Here is an 8867-nt window from a genome sequence, read left to right as displayed (position 1 = left end):
TCAGTGGTGAATTGCAAAACGGTTACTAACAGCGTTTAAAAAGAAATGTGTGCATAATGGGAATGCCAAACAAAGAGGGAGGAGGAACAGGCTTTCACCTTGCTTTCACCACACCTAAATCTCATGTGGTGTCATTGCACAAGATGGTCCGTGGATTTTTATTTCATTTTTCAAAAGGGTTGAGTGGTTCTTGTTGGATAAGGTTGAAGAAGATTGCTCTGGATGAAAATGCAACAGAGCCAGTGCAAATCTGGTTTTAAAAACGTCGTTCAGAGGATATCTATGATTACCTTTCCAACTGAGAAGATGCATTCAAGGAGTTATAATCTGGGTTTGGATATTAGCCTTTCAGTAATGGTTTGGATTATGGAGTAGAGAATATACCTGTTAAACCTGCACATGACAGCCATCTGGGAGGGGCAGTATGAATGGTAAAGGAGTTCAGTGTTCTTGACAAACTGGAAAAAAAACAACCCACTGAGCTAAAAACCTGCAGCCCAATAACCAAAATTCCATTATTAGGAAGAAAAATGAGCAAACCTAAAATAAGAGTCTTCAGTAGATACAGATCTACTGAAGGGAGTCTAGGAATTACAGTAGACCACGACTGAACTTACATCAGCCATTTCACATTGTTTGGATAAAAAAGCAGATATCACAGCAGGATGTGTGACAAGGAGTGCTTTCCTCACTGCTGATAAGGCTTCACCTTAGTCTTGAGTCCAGCCTTGTGCCCACCATCATTCAAGACAGATGTAGAGTCTAGGGGAAAGTAGTATGGGTGATGCAGTCCTAGCAAACCAAGTGTATGCGAATAGATAAAAGCAACCAAGAAGGGTTAATACAAAGAAGACTGAGTGAAACAGTCTTAGTCTCCAAATAATATTTTGATAGGATGAAAACTCATGTTGATATTGTGGTTAGGTGTTAGGAAACCCTGGCAATGGTAAGGAAAGATTGATATGAGAGGATGTGGAGTGTCTGTGATCTTACCTTGAGGCAAGATGGTGGTCTAGTGTATCTCAGCCAGGACCATCAGAGAGGTGAGGCTGTCTGGACTGCACAGCTGCCAGCAGCATAGGTGTCCTATTCACCTTCCACTCTGCTGCAGTCAGTGAGGAAGAATTTGTGGTGTGTTTAGTATATTCCACCTCCAATTTTCACTTAGGTTGAGCTTGCTGTATCCAGCAGGCTGGGTTCTCCATCTCACATTTTCGCTTGTTGCCTCTATTTTAACTGCTGAGCACCTTCTTGAGAACACTTCTCTGTACTAGCTATTTATGGTTTCACCCCAAATGGGAGCTTTTAACTCAGCTTCTGAGGCTGAATTATTAGCAAAAAAAAAAAAAAAAAAAAATTTCACTACATGGTTCAAAAACCAAGGAAGCAGAAGACCTCTAACATTCAAATATTAGAGAGCATAGTAAGAATTACTGACAAAACTGAGGTTCGCAGTGTGTGTAACGCAGGTAAGGCTCCTGAGTACGTAGGAAACAATAACGGAGCCACGTTGCACTAAATGGAAAGTAGCAGTTAAAAGTAATCCCTTGAAGTAAGTGTGTTTATGGTGGTGTAAGGCAGGTCTGTCTGAGGGGAAAAACAAGCTCAAAGAAAGTTGACTCATGTTACATTATCATAAGATCATCTTCAGCCCCAATAGACTTAAGCTTCTCACACTGCTTTTGATTAAACTCTTGTCACATGTAATATTGATTTCAACTGAATTATTTCTGTTCACACTGTGTGAAGGAGGTGGTGTGTCCCTATGAGTGTGGAAGGTCTGTGCGTCCTTCATATAGAAAGTAGCCTGCCCTTCCAGCATTGATTATTGTTTCAATACATGCAGGAACAGGAAAACATTATGCATGTGCATTTCCCAATGGCTAGTTTCAGCACTAAAGGGAGAAGTAACATTTGCATTGCTTAAAGAACTGATTGAGATTCTAAAAACAGATTGGAAACTTAATGGTAAGAAAGGCACAGCTTGAAAGTCTTTACTTTTTGGCATGAAAGTGTGGACCAGATTGACACAATCTGTGACGTAGTTTCTAATGAAGCATTTGTAATGAGACATTTAAAGCAACTCAAGAGGCTTCTTTATCCTGTTGGGAAAGGAACACAAGGAGCACATATTTGAAATTCATTCAGCAATGAATACATAAGCTGATCTTGACATGAATTTAGAGGATTCAATTGTAGATAGGTGCTTGGGGGAAGAAGTTGCTTGTAGAAAAAAGAAAAAGAGAGAAAAATTAAGAGCTAAAATAGTTGGAGGAAACTCTTGGGAAAATTACCAAGAAGAGAGAGAGGTTTCTGCTTGTTGAACTGTTGAATCATGGAACTGATTTCAGTTGGAAAACTTAGTGCTGAAATTTCATGCAGAGACAAATTTGTTTTTCTCCATAGGTAGGTAGGAAGGGTAGGACTTCCTGATTTCTGTTTGTCGTTCACACCTTGTTTACCCTAGGCAAGGAGGCATCTTTGGTGCTCATTGACACACTGTAAGAAGCCCATTTTAAACCTCTGCTGTAGTTGGGGTAAGCATGATCTAAACATTTTTTTTTTCTTAATGTTTAAATATTTATTAATTAGGCAGCTCAAAGCATCCTACTAGGCCTGACCTTGACCTACTAACATCTGTTAAAATCATAGTTTACCTTGCTTCCCTGTTGAAAAACACCTGTTTTCCTGCAGAAAGGCACAACAAACAAATGACTGCGCTCTAACGATCTGACCTTGCTTCTGTAGCTCTGTTTTCTGATCCTAAAGTATTGGTTTTGCTTGCTTCCCTTGCTAATTAGTTAGGGATTAATTTTCAACCTAATCTGCTTGTGTAGCTTTTTGAATATAAAGTATTTCTGAGTGCCAAATATTGCTGTTACTGCTGATTAGGTTATTAGGTAATAATCAGTAGCTGAAATAGGACTTCCCAGAATGAGAAACAAGTATGGCACTGTTCCATCTTCCTTCCCACTTGTGGAACAGCTAACTCACTCTGAAGTCCCCAGACAGCATACTTGCGAACACCTCATTTAGATGTGTATGGCTGTATTTGTATATGTATATATGACATAGCCATATACACAGGTGTATTTTAACACCTGAGCATGAAATTAACTTTTGGTTGCAATGGCAGCTATGGCTTTCAATGACATGAGTAGCACACGCCACTCTGCAGCAGTCTTTTAGGACTGTAATCCAGAGATGTGAAAACCCAAAAAGACTAATGCCTTGTTTCATGTGGTCTGACTTTTGCCCCAGTTTCTGTGCCTAATATTTCCTTTTGGCTGGCTGCAGGCTTTCAGAGGTGCTAATTGAAAACGCTAGGCACGAGGAATTAGGTGGAAGTCGGGCTGAGTGAGCCTGGGCACAAGCTGTCTCCTGTAGCACATGAACGTCAGAGAAATGGGACTGATTACAAAACCTGTCATCTTCCTCCAGTGATGAACTGGAGTCTAGCATGGGCACAGGGGAAATTCTTGTCCTGTATACACTTTTTGATTGATTCCACTGCCAGGATATGTCAGAAAAGCACTCCCAACTCTACCTTTCAAGACTAGTTCTGCTGCGTCTTTTAGGCGTGGGCTGATGGTACTCTGCTGAACTGTGTCATAGAAAGAGCTGGCTTTATGTTGTCAAGTGTAATAAACCCAAATGTTAGTATGAATTTGCTAACAAATGAAGGTAATTGGGTTCTTTAGGAGGGAATGAGATGACAGCTTTTACTGTACTTCAAATATCAGTCCCAATTACTGTAAATACGATCATGATGCAAAACATTAATTAGGAAAATTTGAACTGTTTGAAATGTAGAGTCCCATATGAATGATTAACTACATGCAAAATATTGTGCCTGATTAGAAGCATTCTACTGAGGCATCCATCTGTGAGCTCTGAAACAAAATTGATAGGAGGGGAGGAGAGGGACTGGCATGGTTGAAATGACTTAAGGAGCTACTGGGCCATGTGTGTTTCATGTAGGGTCATAGGACAGTAATGACTATGTACCCTACATTCTTTACTATAAGCATCTTCAGAAAGAATACTTCGGGGGTAAGAAATTCAGGCACTGAAAGGGTACATGGCTTGCTCAAAGTCACCTGGGATGACAGTACCAGAGAAAAGAAGTGAGCATTAGTCTTCCAAGTTTTAGGCTAACTTAAGTTCCTATTCCTTATGCAAGGGTGAAAGTGCCTGTCCACAAAAAGGTGAGAAATAAAACTGCTCAAAAAAGACAATAGTGAGCACACAATTATGGAAAGACTGTGGACTACAAAGCTTCCTGTAGTCACTGTAGGTGCTCTTTCTGGTGGTGGTAATTCCTGTGATACTGCATTAGCAAGTGTTCATCAATTGTTAATGAGAGAACTCACCTGGAAACACTGGCTCCAGGTATTTCCTAAAGGATAAACACATCTACCAACTGTCTGCCCTGAGCCATGGGCAAACCCTAAATTGTGAAGCACATTCCACTGAAGTAATATCTGGATAAGGCCTTTAGGACATAGCTTGGTAACAGAACTGATTTAGGGGGGAAGAAAAGGAGAGAAATAATCTCCAATCTTGTGATATAGTTTTATTTGTGTTCTTTGGCAGAGAAGAACCATGAGAACTCAAACCACTTTATCTGCTGGTTTGTGTCTCATTTGAAATGCGTTGGTCTTCTTAGTTCATTAAAAATGCTAAATAACTACGCTATTGCTGTTTTATTATGAAACTTGGGTATATGTTGCCAAAAGGGCTATTTTAAGCAAAATATTCTGTAGTAGTCTAAATGTACTATTGTTCATCATTTGGACATGAGTCCATAGCCACTGAAAGATAAAAGCTGACAAAATGGTGTTTGTCAAAACCTTGGTGGAAGGATCAAGCAACAAAGGATAATTGTTTGGACTCATTTTTCAGTCAGTTCTTAGCCTGAAAGTCCCCTCTCATTTTGGTGGTGATGCCACATTCATTGCTGGTAGTACTTCTCACCACCAGATCACCCACCGATCCAGCTGGAGCATGAATATATGCTCCCATTTCTGTCAAATTACTCTCATCACGTGCTGTGGTATTTATACTGCCTCCATCTTCTGTGCCAGCTTTAAGGGGAACAGATGATACCCAGAGCAACACAAACCCCGCTGGTACAAAATTAACTTGCTTTTGAAGAATTCTGATCCAGCAGCACTTTGCACCAGGTGGCTACAGCACTTTTGATCCAATACTGGCAGGCGCCAGGTCAGATTTGCAGTACTGAGTACTCGGAGCTGTGTGCCCAGAACTTGCTCTGATCATGTCATGAGCTTTTCTGCTTTTATTTCTCAGCAGCTTTAGTCTTCTCAGCCTTTCAGATGGAGAGCCTCCCAAAAACAATGTCCATGAACTTTCCCTGCTATTTGTGCTGATGTATGGTTGTATTGGTGATGCATGCACATTTTCAGACAAAGAATAGCATCGTTTATTGTCTGATTCCCTAGAGTACTATAATCAATGCTTACGTTTATCCCAAAATGGAAGGTGGCTGTTACATCAATTTGTTCCAAAGGAAATGGGTCTAGTGCATAACAATGCAGTGTTATACCAATTATATAAGAATATAATAATGAAAAATTACATAATACCTTAGCATTTGAATTTGTTATCTCAGTATGCTCTTTTTATGATGATAGAAATCCAGGTTTATTCATGAGCAGTTTACAAATATTCTACTTCAAGTGCTCTGTAATCTAACTGTTCAGGAGCTCTTCAAGACATTCCATAACAATTGATCATGATGCTACAATTTATTAGCTACCTCTTGTTGATTCTGAAGTAACAGCCTTTACTGGGTTGTTTTTGTAGAATAAATAGAGTTGATGAAGGAGTCTTAATTGCCCAGCTTTTAATAGACATAAATATAGGAAACATGTTGTAATCTATAAGTGGAAGGTTCTTTTTGGGGACCTTTTAAAATCAGTTGCTAAAGAGTGGTGCAGATAACAAGTGATAAGTACAATTACTTGGTAATATAAATTTATTCAGAGCTCTGGTGGTCTCTGCTTAGTTTGATTTGGCAAGGTCTATGTTGTAAAACTTCCACTGAAATCTTGATGTGTGGTTCTCTCAGCAGAGATTTGCCTGCTCTTCTTGCTGAAAGGTCCACTGGCAGCACCAAAATTTCCCTTTGAGGATGGCTGCTTAAAGTGAACAATCTCCAGGGGACTGATTTCCAAGTTCAGCCATACACCAGCAGTGCAAGAAAAGCCTCAACCATGGCAGATGCTCCTGCGAATGGTACTGTTAAGTATCTCTGTTGCTTTTTTACTCGAGGCCCTTAACCCAAAATGTAGTGCCATTCACTGTCACTGAAAACTTCTAGTAATTTATCCCCAGAGTAGGGATTTTTCACTGATGAAAGGCCTGGTGTTAGTTTTAAGCATGATTTGACTCACGCATAGTAGTGTGTGGCTCTAGTGCTCAATTTAGGGACAATGAGATGAGATTAACTCATGAATATTTGCAACTGAGGTAGCTGTTCTCATTATATTGATAATGAGTGCTTCTGGATGTAGCTGAGGAGTGAACAGTTTCAAGAACTCTAGGAAGCAATCAGGAAGAACTGTGGATGATTTCTTTCTAGAACAAATATCTCCTGAAACTATAAAAGAGGTTATACTCTTTCTAGCAGAACAGACAACAGAGAGACTAAACAGCATGGTTTGGAAATACTACTAAGCATTGTGAGCACAGCCATCTTTTACACCTTTCCACCTGAAAACCAAGTGGAATAGACATTTGCTGGGTACAAGATAGCTGAGTTCTAGCACCACCTCTTGGTTCCCACCTGTAGGTATGGAATGATTGAAAAAATGAATAATGGTGAATCAGGAAGCTGAGCACTTTTGGATAAAGATCATTCCATTCTGCTCTTGTTCTCAGAGAGATGTTATTTCTGGAGCTAGAGACACAAAGCAACCTACCAGCCTTACAAAGCACTGCTGGAATGTCTTCTGTTTCCACTGGAAATCTGAGCTCTGCGGGATCATTTGCATTGACTATGTTGTGGAAGAATCAGGACTTCCATAATCAATTATAAAACCAGTTCCTTGGTTTTCCAGTGTAAGAGCAGCAATGTCACATGCAGTTATCTTTCCTAGGAAATGAAGGATATCACCAGTTTTATGGCTGCGTTGTGTAATTGGAGTTCTCTTTTTTCTTATTGCAGTCACATTACATGCTAGGATTTGTTATGTGGCTTGGTTATTTTAAATGCAGATATTCACAGACAGAGCACTTCTCGATCAGTCTTTGTTCAGACAGATTTGTGAAGGAAAATTCTATATTATTCTATTAAATTTCTATTCTGTTAAACACAAAGCCTGTCACTGGATCATAAAGTACCTAAGCCCCAGTCCTCTTCCCATCAGAGCCCCTGTGCACAGAGCTGTGTGACCAGGTCCTAGCACGTTGTGCAAGGGACAGAGAACGGTGTTTCACTGAAGGCTCAGGCAAACGAATGACAGACCTGTGCTGTATTCATGAAGTATGGTAAGCACTGTAATAGCTGTTACTTCTTCAGCACTCAGAAGGCTAGTACAGTTGAAGACGTAGCTAGTTTATGGCTAGTAAGTGGGGCATCTGTTAGTTCCCAAGTGAAAATGAAGTCAGGATGAGTGCGGTTGGGAGATACAGTCTGAGGCTGGCATCCTGGGCAGCGACATGATACTGATGTTCTGCTTGGCAAACTGGAAAAGGCCAGGTTATTAAAAGTATAAAATCTGTATGTGCCCCATCTGAAACTGTGCTATCAAAATATTACTTTATTTCTCCAAAGCCAGCAGGAGTCATACATGCTGTGAGTTCACAACAACTCAGTTGACTTCAGAGAGAAGTCACTGGGAGATTTATTTCACTTTAGGTTCTTGAAAACATCTTAGTCTGTCTCAAGCTACATCCTAGCCATAACTGAAGGCTGAAAGATAAGTTGGGTTTGGTAATGAATGAACAGAGACAGGTTATCAGTAGGTGTCAATGGATATGAAGAGATTCACCAGACTATTGTCTGTGACTCCTCTGCAGTTGGCATCACCCATGTCCAATTCTTAGAAGACACAAGTCAAGCTGAATAGGGACTCTGTGATGCTGTGGTGGAAACACACACAGACGGAAAAACTTATTCCTTGTGGCTCCAGTCATAATGACAGATAACGTGTGAAGATACTTAAGCTATGGCATTCGTTCTTTGGAGCATGAGGCGGCTCTGCCTCAAGCTCCATGTAGTATCTCAAGCAGAATCATGCAGAGAGACAAGGTTGCATTTCAGGATGGTGCAAGATTTCAAATCTGGCCTTGATCCCAAACTGGGACTTTGTTTTCATTCTCCACAAAGGAAGAGTCAAGTAATGCCTTATTTTCCACCAGCAGGTTTTTGCTCTGTTTGTTGCTGACTCTAATAGATTTGTAAGGGATTAACATATACCTCATTTTTTGAAATGAAGTGAGGGGCCAAAACTGTGATATTTAACCCTTAGCTGTGTATCTAGGGCATGTTTGTTATTAGGAGTGTGTCCTCAAACGTTGCTCAGCAGCTGAAGGAGGGAGGATAGTCCTGTGCCTATGACAAGAGACAGTTCCGAACTGTAACAGGAAAAACATGCCATGATTCCTTCACTCTCAGAGTGGATTAATACCTCTTTTCCTTGCTCCCTGAAGGACATACTTGAGTGTTTCCTGGGTCTAGATAGAGCTATGCTGGAACGTTGGTTGGCTGTGAAATGCACAATATTCCTTCTTGCTCATTTCTTCAGTGTGAGGTTTGTTTGTTAATAGAAATAGCAAAAGGATCCAGACAGAAATTCCACATCTTAGGCACAGGAACTGTAGCAGTAAAATTGGAGGGT

The sequence above is a fragment of the Pezoporus wallicus genome, unplaced genomic scaffold (genome assembly GCF_028554395.1).
Source record: "Pezoporus wallicus isolate ANWC-B61680 ecotype Strahan unplaced genomic scaffold, APGP_CSIRO_Pwel_v1 contig_4131, whole genome shotgun sequence".
Classification (NCBI taxonomy): domain Eukaryota; kingdom Metazoa; phylum Chordata; class Aves; order Psittaciformes; family Psittacidae; genus Pezoporus; species Pezoporus wallicus.
The sequence above is the reverse complement of the archived record's forward strand: the minus strand, read 5'-3'. Positions refer to the sequence as shown.